Source organism: Lagopus muta, chromosome Z (genome assembly GCF_023343835.1).
Source record: "Lagopus muta isolate bLagMut1 chromosome Z, bLagMut1 primary, whole genome shotgun sequence".
Lineage (NCBI taxonomy): Eukaryota > Metazoa > Chordata > Aves > Galliformes > Phasianidae > Lagopus > Lagopus muta.
In genome coordinates, this window is record NC_064472.1 from 61,741,923 (window position 1) to 61,757,473 (window position 15,551).

A 15,551-nucleotide genomic window follows, 5' to 3' on the forward strand; every position below is an offset into this window, starting at 1 on the left:
GGGAAGAGGAGCTTTGTGGAAACGTAGCCAAAGCAGAATGAAAGAAAGGAGAAGAAAAAAAATCACCTTAAAATCACCAGTCCTCTTTAGTGAGAGTATGTAATTAAATTGGATTAAATCAATCAGGAAATCCCAGCCAGGAATCAGGCATGTAGGAACGGAAAAACAATAAATGCAACTGAAAGCAAAATAAACATTAGTACTGGTTGACTGAGGGTTTGGAAGCAGATTAACAAGACTGATACAAGATGGTTATTTTCTGCATATTTTGGTTTTAAATTGTGTCTTACGTCCATCTTTAGAGCATTGAATTGACTGTGGAAACATTAAGAGTATTGGAGAAGAAATTTTGCTCATCTTTTGTTCAGTGCAGATTTAAGTGCTTTGCAGTTACTAAGGCTTTGTATTACACAGTCAGCCTGGAGGATAAAAGAAGTACTGAATAATGACCCATTTGTAATGACTGGCCCTGTAGAAAGACAGTACATGATAACAGTGTGAAAAAACTGTGGAGTAAGTGAGCTCTTACAGAATCTAAATACATTTTTCACAGACCCTTTTTGATCAATATTGTAACCCAAATAGCATTCATAAGTGTAAGGTTTTAGTGGTGTCATGTACACTAGGGGTGCCAGTTTTTGCATACATATGAATTCCTTGCTGTTGGCAGTTATGCATTTAACACTAAATTGTACCATGACTCTTCAGTCAAAAGTCTTCTTTTGGAAACAGTGTAGGCAGACATAATCACATCCTGATTTCCTCCACAAGACTGAGGAGTCCAATACTGGCCAGTTTTGCAGTCAAAGAAGATAAGTGTGATCTTACAGACAACAAGTTATCCCTGTAGGAAAAACAGACACCACTTATCCCGTTTTTCTATTAAGCATGTGAGAAAAAACTCTGAAATTAAATAGTCTCTTTTACAGTTTCTACAGGAAAGACCCACGTATGTATGTTGAACTTGCACAGCCCAACATGATGGTGTCTGTGCACATATAAGTGTTTACACACTTCCTAATTTTCTCCTGAGTTTCTAATCTTAGCATATGTTAGAGTTGTTGATTTGTTATTTTGTTCTCTTTCATACTTACTATGCCTCCTCCTGGCATGTTTATTTAATGCCTTGATCATTCTGTGCTTCAAAGATATTGAGCCTACAAAAAGCTACCTCCATGTAGCAATCTGCAACATTGACACAGCTGCAGTACACCAGCATCATGTTAGAAAGAAGAGCATAACTAAGAAAAAGTAGTGATAAAGTGCTTATTTGACAATATCTTCAGAACAAAAACTACAGAAACTATAAACATACCTCTTTGTGTTGTTACTATTCCTCTGTATGTTATATTTACAGCCAAGGAAAACTTTGTCATGAGAATAAGTTTAATCATGTATAGTTGCATGTTTGTTTATAGTATCTAACTTCACCTGTCGTTTCATTTCTCTCTTAAATGTATTTTTTTATCTATTAGGTACAGTTTAGTCTTGCACCATCAAAAAGTTTCAATTCAGAATCCTTTCTCTATATTTTGGTAACTCATATCCTCTTATGTAGGGGTTAATTTACAGATCTGCTTGGGCTTAGGCAGGTTAGGTAGCGACTTTAGTGGGATGAGGTACTAAAAGCTCTGTGGCACGTGACAAAATAGTGTCAGAACCAAGCAGATGTAATACTTTTGTTAATTTCAGGCTCCTCTGCAACTAATTTTATAATCAGATAAGTATGTTATATTTTGTGTCAAAGATGTATAGGTTGCATTATGTGAAGTAGGAGTTCGTGTAATGATGGGAAGGATAGAATGAGAAAGGCTTGTAGATCTATGTAGCATATTTTATTGAATGAGCTGTGGTGGTCAGGTTAGATAGATAGGTATTCAGTCATGAGCTTCAAATCTGAAACAGCATTACTGTATTGATCATGGTCATGGATGTGCGTAATGCCATTATAGCGCTGTGGGTTTGTCATGCATCAAAGCCCAGGAAGTATTTGAATTGTTAAACAATGTAACTGCAAATGGAATTAAGCATCCTGGAGGACCAAGAGCTATGTTTAAAACAGAGTTTAATTTTAAATTTTGCTTTTTTTCCATCTGATCTGTCTTACTATGAATCTTTGTCTCACCAGTTATTCAACTACATCCTAGTTTCCATCTAGATTAATGTCTTCCTGCATTGCATTGTATTTGCTGTTATTCTACCTTTACGAATGCCACCAATATTAGTATCAAGATAAAAATAAAAGCTATCCCGAAACATCTTGACACTGGTGTCATTCCTATTATGTAAATGAAATAATTTGACTGTTTGGCTAGCTGTTTCATTGTGATTTTGAGAAGGCTTAGGTCTGTCCTAACTTGAATAGTAACAAAAAGTTGACATCTGTATTTTAAAAAACACTCAGATATTGTTTGCTGTTAATGTTGACCAAGAATAAACAACGCTCTGTGAAATGTGTCATGAAAGCAAGATTGAGATGTAGTTCCTAACATAAAAAGATGAAAAATAGTTTTAGGGGCATAGAATAATCAGATTTACTCAGTCAGAGATGTGTGGATTTCTGCACGTACACAGCAACTTGTTCGACGTTCTTTTGCAATAACAAGTATCTGCCTCTTCATTTACATTTATTAATCCTGATGATTGCTCTAAGTGATTGCCTTTTCATATGCTAATGACCATTTGCCAGAGCCAAGACCTTCCTTTATACTTTTATTTTACAAAATGAATAGGTTCTTTTTTGTGGTATGTTCTTTTGAAGCCTTCACTACCGTAATTAAAATGTATGTAATTTTTCCTAACTGGAAGCCTTTTAGATAACAGGATATAACCTCAGCATATAAATGTCCATTGTTGGGTTTAAATTAAAAACAACATGTACTATTCAGCTATGTTCTGCTCTGCAATGCAGTTTTATCTACATGTTTGTAGTGCTCCACTTATTTTGTAAATTTCCTGGTACTTACGTAAAACTGTTAATTTCATAGTGTTCTTTATGACTAAATACTATGTGACTTCAGAAATACGGTAAACACATTTACACAAGTTTCGCTGTTCTGTAAGGTAATAAACTGCCAAATGAGAATTATTAGTAGGCCAGATGATAAGAAAAACAACTGAAGCATTCACAGTTCACTCCCGAAGTGCATATTCATCACTTATTCAAGATACAGCTTTTGCAGACTGCTATGGGAATTGAGCTTGTATGACAACTGTTGTGATAAAAAATAACAATTACAAAAATGTAACATGCTCTCATAAATGTCTAGTTGTCTATAACTAAAAATGTTAAAATGAATTGCACCCTTATAAACTTTAGAGGTTACTTAAATTGTCATTGATAGGAAAAGAAAATATTTAGAATTCATGAAGTTTTATTAAAATGACTAAGCAGGAAGGAAGAAGCTATAGCTTAAAAGCAAAAAGATCTGAGTACAAACATATATATTTACTTTGTGTAGAATACCATATTTTTACATTTAGTTGCAGAGCATGAGTTAGTTCTAGACATCAATATTACAAATCTTTATTACAATTATTCATGGATTTCATTAGCTTCAATCTTTTTTGCAATATTTCATCCACTTAAAATAATCCCTTCAATTTTTCTGAATCATGGAAAAGTGTTTATCTGTTAATATACAATAAGGGAATCAGTAACAATTGTTCAGTATCAAATTTTTCATCTTTTTCTATATCAACCTGGAATTTCTCAATTTTCTATTTCTTCTTTTTTTCTTTTTTTAAATTAATTAATTTATTTACTTTAATTTTAATCCAGCCTTCTGGAAGAGAAGTGGTAATTTTATCTCCATGACAGTAGAAATGGGCATTTTTGAAACAAAATATAAATCAGTGATTCTATCAAGGCAGCATTCTTCTTTAGCTGCCCTTAAGTAGGGGCAAAAGGTATAATGTAACTTATTTGTCATCTACTCTTGTTTCTGTCTGCACTTTCAGTAGCAGAATAAAGATCTGTAACTTCTTAAGTACTTCCAAATGAAGAATTTATTTTAGGCTGTGAAGGTCATGTAGCAAGGGATATCCACCCTGAAAGTACGCAGTAAATTAACATGGTAGTGGTTTTATTTTTATGGCATAGAGTACTGGTGTTTAACCATGTCATTCTGAGCCTAATTGCAGTATCTGCATTTTTCAAAGGTGGATGACCATGCTTGATTCTATCAACATGTGAAAAACATTTTGGCTTCCATTTTGGGAAGTGGGAATGAGGTGTGAGCAAAAAAAGAGAGTGATGACCTAGCTAAGAAGGAAGGAAAATATGACAAATAGTGACAGAGTGCAGGATTTGGAATTCGTGAGAATTTAGGGTAGGATACGTGAAACTGGGAAATTTTGATGCCAGCTAAAAAAATGCAAGGGGGTAAGGGTAAATATATTACCCCCATCCTACAACCTCGAGGAAGTAAACAGCTGCAATCATGCAAGATTCATCTATTTCATTGGTTTCTTTTGTGATCAACTTTATGTCTTTTTGGTCTCTATGTGTTTCACTTTTAGCAAATCTCTTTCATCATTTTGTAATAGTATTTTGTATCCTAAGGATAACCACCCTCCGAGATTCTCTTCTTCTCTTTCCATGTCATTAACGCAACATTAGTAATTAGAACCTGACTCATAGAAATATGAGTAGGATAAGTTTAGATTGTTGCCTTATTTAGCTCCCAGTGGAATTCTAAGCATGTGGACTAACTGGATTTTAATCTATTTGCTGTAATAATTAAGGCTCACATTATCTTTTTAATTCTTTCTTCCATTTTCCAGTTATTAGTGGAACACAGCACCTCAGAAAAGGATAAGAGATCCCGATTGCTGACAGTTTTAAAGTGAAGTAAAAAATGAAAACTGTCATACTCATACACAAGGACAAGAAAAGTGATGCTAAAGGCCTGTTAAACAGAAATTCGAGATGGCATTAGAGTTTGCACAAAACTGTATGTAGTTTCCTTAACGCTACCTGTCTTTTACTTAGGCAGAAGGCAAATGTAACAAATACACAGATGGATTTGTTTTAATTAAATAGAGAGCAGATTTGAGGAATTTGTTTTAATGGAAACTCTATAGACATAAACATTAGTGTTACCAGGAGTGCACTTTTGAACTGACCCTTTAATCACCCCTGCTCACTGTGAAGGCTGTGGTGGTGTGCCCATCCCTCAGGATGACATAGTTTGGACATACAGACACTTCTGTGAAGAGGCTGTATTGCTTGAGTGAAACTCATCATTCTGTATCTCTGTTCTAACGCTGCTGGTTAGCTGATCATGCTCAAACTCAAGTCCAGAGATCTCTGCTGAGATTTAGTGGCCAGCTCGTGATCTTAGTGATTCACGTTTCTCCAAAGCACTTAACGTGTAACTGACAAACAGAAAAGGAGGATTGAATCAATAAAATATTTTTAAGTACACGGCTTTTTTAAGATCAGATAGTTTTCGGAATTTTTTGGTGCCTGATTATAAAAACAGATTGCATCTACGCATCTTTCAGGCTTTCCTTTCCACTCCCTACTGCCCACTACTGTAAGCTGTGATCTTTAATGCGTATTGGTTTGAATATAAATTCAAGCAGCTCATGCAGGTGGGCCTTTTCAAAAGCAGTTTAAGTACTCTTTTTGTGAAGACAGTGCTGTTATTTATTTTACATTTTTTTCATGTTTCTTCGTCTAAACAACTTTCTCATAATTAACTCTACAGGTAGCGTCCCAGCATTACATTAATGAACTGAACTGTGATGGTATAAATATATACTTCACAATCTAAAGTATTTCTCTGTTTTGTTTTGTGGGTCGTTTCTTTTTTTTTTTTTTTTTTTTATATAAATGGTTCTTCAAGTCTCTGCAAGAGGAAAAAAGTAAGAAATCAGAGAGAAGCCAGTCTTCTTTCTTAAAAGTCTTTTGTATTTTAAAACTTGTAGAGAAAAAACAAATTGGCTAAGCAAGGAAAAATGGAGTGCAGCAACCCAGTCCCCATATTTAGTTAAAAAGAACAGAGCAAGTCAGTGACAGAAGTAGTGTCATAGAGAAAAATGCAAATGCTGTTTTCTTAGTCTAAAGTTGGAAGAGAATGCAAAGGACGTGAACCTGGGTGTTCTGTAAATATAGCAGGTTTTTGTTGTTTTTGTTTGTTTGTTCGTTTTTTTGTTACTGTTGTTGGTTTTTTTTGGAAGACAAACTCCTGTAAAAGTGCATGCAGAGACCCAGAACAAGCTAAGGTAGGTTTATGAGATAACAGGGCGGGATAGAAGTCTGTGGGCTCTATTCAGAAACATGTATTTCAGTGATAGAAGGTATAAACTGCAGAGAAAAAAAAAAGCATTGAAAATGGGAGAAAGATCTGAACTTGGAAGCTGAGGAGTACGTAAACAAATAATGAAGCAGAATTTGTGGAAAATGTCTTGTAAGACACTAAACATTCTGAGGGCATTTTCACGTCTCACCATGTGCAGTATCACTGCCTACCCTGGTTATAAAAGCATACCTCAGATATGATTTTAATCTGTCCCCAGTGGGTGGAAGAGTTACGTAAGAAGCTTAGACTATTTTTTTTAAGGCAAGACACTCTACAGTGTCTTGTCAGAAAAATACTCTACTTGTTTGGATAAAATATACTGGGAGGTGGCTGGAGAATTGATTTAAAATTTTCTGTAGTAGAAATCCACGAAACAGATTCAGAGGGAGATGTGCAGAAATGACCTAAAACGTTTCGTACTCAGAGGGTGAACCTTAGCTTTTGCTGCATCCAGATGGAGACACCTTGATCATTATAATCAGCACACTACATTTGCTGCATTTAAAAACTAGATAAATATTTAATCACAGTGCAATTAAGTCTAGATCATTGCCATTCGTTTATAATGAATTGTTTGATAGGATTTAATACAGTACTAATGTGTTCATGAGCCAGGCTAAACAGGTTTTTTGTTGTTTTTGTTTTTTTTTAAAGCTGATATTTTAAGAATGTTAATGAAATACAAGATGTGGGTGACATTTTTTTTTACTAGTTTCATAAACTGAGCTATTCTATAACAGACAGCTACTATGATCCATATTCCTCGCAGACTGCAAAGGGTGTTCTACCATGCTTATTCTCTTCAGTTCAAAATAGGCAAATAAATAGTAAGCTGTAACAATGATAAATTTTTTTGTCATAAAATTAATTTGCCTTCTAACTGCAAAATAAACTCAGAGGTGGCAAATTGCAGAAGGAATTGGGCTGAAATGTATTGATCTGTTGTAGAAGTCGGTATTTTTATTCTTTGTTTTATAAATATTTAAGTATGCTGAGGTAGCAGGGATTTCTCATTACAATTTGGAAGAATTGAAGGATGAGGTACTTCAAACTACATCAAGGTTGACTTCTTTGAGTTTTAGTTAAAATGTGACATGTTTTTATTGGAGCCATGCCACAGTGGACCAGTAAAATACAAGATGAGCCATACAGTGCTAAGGTGTTTATTTAAATATTGAACCCACACTGGCTTTTAAGGACAAAAATGAACAAGTAAATAAAGAAAATATGTGAGTAAGAGAGCAACTACAGGACAGCAACATATTTATATGTTACTGGAGATGCACCCTGCTGCAGATTGAGCTTCTGACTAGAAGAAACCATTTCTGTGATTATAGCTATTTCTGACATAAGGTCAGTAGCACATCTGCTACTCTCCTCGAGCTCTCTCCTCAAATGTGCTTGCAATGGCATACTGCAAAACAAGCATCTGAGTTACGGTTGCAATTTCAGGTAGTTAGCAAATATGTTGTTCTTTGCATCCAGCTATGTTAAGAATGTTCTTTGGAAATGGTAGTTTCTTCTAATTGTAGACATGATTGGCAGAATACATGAGCAGCAGATAAGTCTTAGCCACTAAGTGGCTCAATCTGTATTAGTAAGACCCAACTCTATATTGCAGTTGCTGGAGTGGGTATGCCATACTTCTGTTTTTGAGCCTGTAGGCTGAGTTGTGTGTGCATTCTGGTGTGATCTATCCCCAGAACTCAAGAGATGCTGGATGATTTTTGCCAAGTGGTTGAAACGGTCTCAATCTAAAGTAACATAACTCCCATGCAAACATGCAGTTGTGGTCATTCAAAAACCAGCCTCTGTGTCAGGCAAACCCTTCATAATCATATTAATAAATTAATAGGCAAAGTTATAAATGTGGGTATGATCACAGACCCTGAAGAGCTTTTGTTATATTCCCACTCATTTTATACAGTTCTCTCTTATTATTAACAGGGACATTCCTGCAGGTTTAAGTGCTCATTTATATGTTTCTGCGGGAGGCAGACTCTTTCAAACGTGGTTATTTTATATTTTGGATTTGTATCTGACAAACTAAAGTCTAGAAGCTCACATTAGGCAAGGCCTTTGACATGGTCCCCCACCACATCCTCATCTCCAAATTGGAGGGAAGTGGATTTGATGGGTGGATGACCCGATGGATAAGCAATTGGTTGAAAGGCCGCAGACAGAGGGTGGTGGTCAATGGCTCTATGTCCAGGTGGAGGCCGGTAACAAGTGGTGTCCCCCAAGGGTCTGTCTTGGGACCGGTGCTCTTTAACATCTTTATTAATGACATCAATGAGGGAATTGAGTGCACCCTCAGCAAGTTTGCTGACGACACCAAGCTGAGTGGTGCGGTTGATACGGTGGAAGGAAGGGATGCCATTCAGAGGGACCTCGACAGGCTGGAGGGCTGGGCTCGGGTGAACCTAATGAGGTTCAACACGGCAAAGTGCAAGGTTTTGCATTTGGGCCGGAGGAACCCCAGGCACCTGTACAGGCTGGGAGGAGTGGTCCTTGAGAGCAGCTCGGCAGAGAAGGACCTGGGGGTCCTGATGGACAAGAGACTGAACATGAGCCAGCAGTGCGCTCTGGCAGCTCGAAAGGCAAATGGGATCCTGGGCTCCATCAGGAGAGGGGTGGTCAGCAGGGACAGGGAGGCGATTGTCCCTCTCTACTCGGCTCTTGTGAGGCCCCATCTGGAGTCCTGTGTCCAGGTGTGGAGCCCTCAGTACAAGAAAGACATTGAGATTTTGGAAAGGGTCCAGAGGAGGGCGACTAAGATGATCAGGGGGCTGGAGCACCTCCCCTATGAGGACAGGCTGAGGGAGTTGGGCTTGTTCAGCCTGGAGAAGAGAAGGCTGCGGGGTGACCTCATTGCAGCCTATCAGTACCTGAAGGGAACCTACACCCAGGAGGGGAGTAAACTCTTCAAAAGGGCTGACAACAGCAGGACTAGGGGAAATGGTTTTAAGTTGAAGGAGGGAAGATTTAGGTTAGATGTTAGGGGGAAGTTCTTTACTAGGAGAGTGGTTAGGCCCTGGAACGGGCTGCCCAGGGAGGTTGTGGATGCCCCGTCCTTGGACGTGTTTAAGGCCAGGTTGGACGGGGTCCTGGGCAACCTGATCTGAATGTGTATGTTTGGTGGCCCTGCTAGGCAGGGGGGTTGGAACTACATGATCCTTGGGGTCCCTTCCAACCCGGGTGATTCTGTGATTCTGTGATTCTGTGATTAGGAGGGCATATTTTTCAAAAGTCCTAGAGGAATTAAAAAGGTTTATACACTTTGGAAGGTAGTCCCTCATTTGTATGTGTATGCATGGTAGTTTTATAACTGTTTGGAGAAAGCATATAATAGAATAGAATATATTAAATGTAGAAATCCAGAGAATAAGCTCATCTCAAATATTTATAAAATATATAGTGCTTATTTCTAGTTGTTCCTATTTCAGGATTCTTCAGCATTCTTATGAAATTGCAGGAACTGATGGACTGCAGAGATGGAGTACTGGATTACCTAGGCAATACATCAGATTCAGTATTATAGTTTTAAACTTCATCATGGGAAGATTCTTCTCTTCTTGATCACCAGCAGCAAGGACATTAATCCTCCCCACAAAGCTGAAAGAAGTCATGTGTCACTCACCTTTTCACATGTTTGTTTCAAAATATAAGAAATCTTTGGAAGTAAGATCTGTCACAGTAGAGGAAGCACTTAAATATTGAAGAGAAAAATAAATATTTCAAACAACTGATGTTCAAGCTTAATAAGGGTAAATTTAGGTGGAGTATAAGCAAAAAACCTTTTACAGTGAAGGTGATGACACACTGGAATAGGCTGTCCAGAAATGTGGTAATGTCCTGTCCCAGGAGACTTTCAGGGCAAGGCTGGACTATTCCTGGGCAACCTGTTCTAGCTGTGCATGTTCATTGCAGTGGGACTCAGTGGTCTTCAGAGGTCTCTTCCAACTCTAAAAATTTCATGATTCTACGATTCTATGTTTTTTGTGAGAGACTGCTGATAAACTTACAAGACGGAAAGGTAAAGATGCGATTAACATTCCTATAAATGGATCCAAGAGGGATGTAAGAAACCTTAGTTGTATGAAGGCAAGATTGAGAGTATTTTTCTTCTACAATGAAATGTAAAAAAGTCCTCTGATAGTGGCTCCAGTATCTGTTTTGATTTTCTTTGGACCTTACCACATTATCAGAGTAGCATTATCTGTTAGTTCTACTTTAGTAATATTCTACAAAATAAATGAAGCAATTAGCTCTGCAGCTGACAGTATCTTCATCTTGATATCACTATATCAGTGTCAATATATAATTCAGTGTTTTTCATTGAAATTGCATTATTGCTATGTGAAGAGAAGATGGATAGATAGGTGTCATCAGAAGTATTAACAATTGCAAATGTGATCATTTTGGTGCGTGTCTGTCACTCCACTGGAGAACATTTTTCTTCTCTTTTTTTTTTCTTTCTTTTTCTTGGTATTCATATTCTTCATCTAATCTCGTCTTTGTAAGAAATAATGTTTGTTTGATTTTTGATCTTCCTGTTTTAGCACAGCAGCAAGCACGCTTTTGAGGGAATCAGACTTTAAGGAAGACCTGTAGCTGATATTTCTGAATACCTGTCCCACCAAAGCAGCATCAGATCTTATATTTGTAAAAAAAATTCTTATCATGTTTGGTGGAAGTTTGAGAAATGGCTTATTTTACTGATAATTATCTCTAAAACGGGGAGTAAAAAGGGAAAGACTCATTTGAGTTGTTTTTTTGTGGTTTTTTGATTGTTGTTGGAGTTTGTTTCTTCCTTTTAGTACTACTACTTCAATTACTTTCTGGTTTGTTGTATTTCACTAAACTAATGTCACCATGCTTTGAAGTTTTGTCACATTTTTGAATCCTTAAGTGGAGATTTATCAGAAAAAGCACTTGTAGCCTTCTTTCAGTGCATGTCAATGCATTTCACAAGATTGAGGTTGTTGTAACCCTGAATATCAGCACACTATGCCCTTTCAGACAAGCTTTGTGCTTTTTACTGATCAAGGTAGCACTGGGGATGCAGTTGTGTATAGCTGTTGCTGTCTTTAGCTGGTTGAGCAGAACAAGGGTTGCACTTTTCCATCATCAGTGCACAGGAATTATAAGCTTTTTTCTTTAAACGCCAGTGCATCCTGGACACTTAAAAGGGCCAACTAGTGTCGTATCTCATGTCTACAACTGTAAGCAGGTAAAAAACCTTTACTTGAGTTAACCCAAAGTAAATTAATCTTTCATTTACCTCTCATTTTGCAGGGGAAACACTGTGTGCTTGTTAGATCCTGAGCATTGGCTTCTTGTTCTTCAGATCTGTTTCCATTGCACTGTGTAGCTTACTCCTGTAGATACAGCTACTCCATAGTAAAATTAGTTCATTTACCAAGTAATTGAATTGAGAACTATCAAAATTTTATGTAATTATGTTCACTTAACACCTATTAAAGTGTAGTTTACAAATGTTGATGTCTCCAGGGTTTTGTTTGTTTTCGTTTCCCTCAAAACTGATAGTCAGGGCAGGAAAAAAAATATCTAGAGCAATGTTTCCTTGGAATTGTCAGGAGAAACTCTGAAAGATATTTGAGCAGATATTTGTTTTACGTCAGAAGAATTTGAGTTCCCTAGAAGACAGAAACAGGCAACCATTTTCCTTGTACTGGCTTGTTCACTCTGTGTATTCTCACTGTCAAAAATTACTTCCTTTTTAATGAAATAAAAATTCCCTTGCTTTCCTGCCTTCTCTTACTATAGATAAACTAATAGTCTCTTTCAAATATGTAATTATTTCTTCAGTATTGCATTATACAAGACTGTATTTATGAAGTTTTAATTGGCTGTACTTGTCAAAGAAGAAAACAGGTGATATAGATCTGCCTCGAGCCCCATTGCAACTTAGAAGTGAGGATGCATTTGCTTGATTTCTCCATCTATAAAATATCAGAGATATAGTAAGAGCATCTAAAAAATTTAAAACCTGTTAAGCTCTAAGTTAACTTTCAATACTTTTCTCAAAAACAGGGTGGGATTTCAACTGAATAACAGAATTATGCATTTTGGAGTATACTTATTATTTTGGCTAATATCCCTGTAAATGCACAAAAGGCCTCAAAGAGAGCAGCGAAGTGAATAGATCTATTGCTTTTAGTGCACAATTAATCTTGCTGACATTACTTTATATGAGCGAGGATAAAAATGCCTGGAAAGCATACCATTGAATTCCAGTGCTCATTAATATTGGTCAAATGTTGTTCTCTTTGTGTTTGAAGCTACTTAAAGATTACCTGCAGAAGTATTACAGTGCTATTGATTTGGAAAGACAAATCCCTGAAGCCCACTGTTCTTTAAAAAAATCAGTTGACAAGGGTTTTATTTGTTTGTTTTTCAGTAAAGAAGGATGCTTTCAAACTTCCTGCTATAGATTTGAGTAACTGAGAATATTAATCAGATTGTCAGGGAATTAATTATCCAACATTCAATATGTTGTTACTTAAAAGCTCAAGGAAGTTAGATGGGAGCTCTTATCATGAGGCAGCAGTGCCCAGAGTCTCTGTACAATTTTTAGTGTTTAAAGTGAAATGATTGCTGGGTGAGGACCCAGGTTCTTCAAGACACTCAAACCTTTATAACTGTACACGTTATACAGGGTATGCAATTGACTGAGGTTAAAAAAATAAGTGATATGCTTAATGATTCATACAATTTAGAAGTCCTGGATTCCTTGGACATTGAGAATTAGGAGAAATCAGGTACAATGTTGCAGGCTTTTTTTGAGTTTCAATCATTCATTCTTTTAAAATGCAGATGAGTCTAACCTGTGTCATTTAGATGAAATGAATGTTAACTAGTGAAAATTAGATCATTTCTGTTAACTACTTTCAATGCATTTAATTAGTATGTTTCATGGCTCACAGAACCATTTCTGAACCACCAGTTTCTATCAACAACAAAAAAACACACTGCATTTATATTAAAAACACTGTTATTATATGTTTATGACCAGATGACAACTGCAGACAGTCAAAAACACATTCATGTCAGTGTTTTCTTCACAGTTGGAAAGTGCTGTAGAAGACTAAGATCAGATAGAAGTACTGGCATACACCAGAGTAGTTATTACTGTGCTGCTCAATTGACCTCTTAAGCCTTTGTACTTTAGAGCAATCTGAGAAAATGCAAAACCTAAGGAAAATCAATGGAAATATGCTGAACATGTGCTTAACAAACCATATGGAGAAAGCAGCAAGCAAAATGAGAAAATAATTGTTAAAGGAATTACTGCTCTTGGAAGATTAGAGTTCCACATGGATAGAAATGATTAGAAATATATTTCTAATATATAATTAGAAATATATTAGAAATATATAATTAGAAATAATATGGAGCTACCTCCAGTTACTCCCCAAACTCCAACACTGTGATAGAGGCTTGAAAAAATATATTGTCCGTATTCATTGGGAGGCAAAAGATAAAACTAAGTTCCCAGAATATTACAGGGGAGAAAAAACATGAACAGAAGTTGTGAAAGTTGCAAGCCATGAATCTCATTTGATTTTCCAGTAGGCTAATATATACTCTCAGGAATTAAACATGTAGTATGCCATTATATTTAAAGTGTAATGAAGAATGTGAGGGGAAAAACAATCATGGCAACAGCCAACCTGCCTTCCTTTTGGTCTTCATGATTTTTCCTTTATTTTTTTTGCTATTAAGTACACTTGAAATAGACTGATATATATTCACTTGTTTTATGTATTGGATTCAGTGGGGCATAGTCCATGTTTAATAAAGTGCATAAGCACAATTTCTGCAGTATTGTATCCCGGGTTACACTACATACAAAGTTGTAATAGAAGCATGTACATGGTTAGTTTCTCAAACTGCACTAACTACACAAGCAATTATAACTGTGGAATGTGTTCTGACAAATTTGTCATTCTGATAATTTTTGTCCTCTGCAAATTAATGTTTTCTCAGAGAATATAGTTTTCATGAAGTGGTATTCTGAATATATGCTATGACTCTGAACATCTGTTGAACCTTGGGTTTGTAATTGAAAACGTAAATAGCCAGACTCTGAGAAACATTAGACATAGAGCCTTTTTAAATTTAAATCATTCAATTCCCAGTGCTGATTGTCAGTAAATTATGCTGTGGAAAGAACTTCATGTCTTTTTTTTTTTTTTTTTTTAATGTGATTTTAAGTGGATGAATTATTATTACATTGCAATTCAGCAAATGAAGATTATCACCTTTTAGGGCACATAGCGAAGGTTGCAAATAATATACTTTGTACTGCATTTACAAATCTTTTCGCACAGTAACTTGCATATGAAGCTTTCCAGTCAGTGATTACAGGTACTTTAAAATGAGATTGGAAAATTAATTTATCAAAATTGTAAAGTATTTTCTTCTGCTAAGAGATATGCTACAGGTATGGGGGCTGCTCCATAAATACTGCCTCCTATTTCATGATGTTGGCTCACAGAGGTAGATGTTGGTGGTATGGCAGTAAAGACTGAACCTTCCCACTAATAATCCATGACATTTTGTTGCTGTGCAACAGATGGCAGTGAAAGAGCAGTCTGAAAAAATAAAGTCTGACATGGAAGTGCAAGTTAAGCAAAAATGTGTAATTGAATTCCTCCATGTGGAAGAAATGGCACCCACTGACATTCACTGACCCTTGCTGAACACTTTTGGAGACCAACCAGTGGATGTGAGCACAGTGAGGTGGCAGGAGGTGCATTTCTGCAGTGACGATTGTGACAGCAGGTTACCTCCACTGCAGCAGATTGTTACAAGTGCAGTATGCAGACTGTTGTTAATTGCTGGAGAAACTGCATAGTTAAGGGATGGTGACTGTGTTGAAAAGGACTATTTTGTAGCTGAGAATTTGCTCTGTTGAATAGTACTATTGTGCCTTTTGTGTCTGTTTTTGTTTTCATGGAAGTCAATAGGAGGCATTACTTCCAGAGTAGCCTGTGTAACATTAGTAAGATAATGCAGTGGGACAGGCTTTTTACACACATCATGGACATAAGAATATGTTCATAATGTCATAATCTGTGGAATGAAAGACATATGTAGTCACTGCAAACTTAGTAAGTTAGATCTCACAGCTGAGACTTAATGTATCCCGGCATATGGCTGGTTGGGGAATAAAAAACAAAATTCAATTGGAAGAATTTTTTGAAAACAGTTTGA

At 36.5% G+C, this 15,551-nt stretch overlaps 1 protein-coding gene across 2 annotated transcripts in view; it reads left to right on the plus strand.

Annotated features, from left to right (window-relative positions):
• Positions 1-15,551, plus strand: part of EDIL3 (EGF like repeats and discoidin domains 3) — a 269,363-nt gene that overhangs the window by 125,394 nt on the left and 128,418 nt on the right. The gene's annotated exons all lie outside the window — the stretch shown is intronic.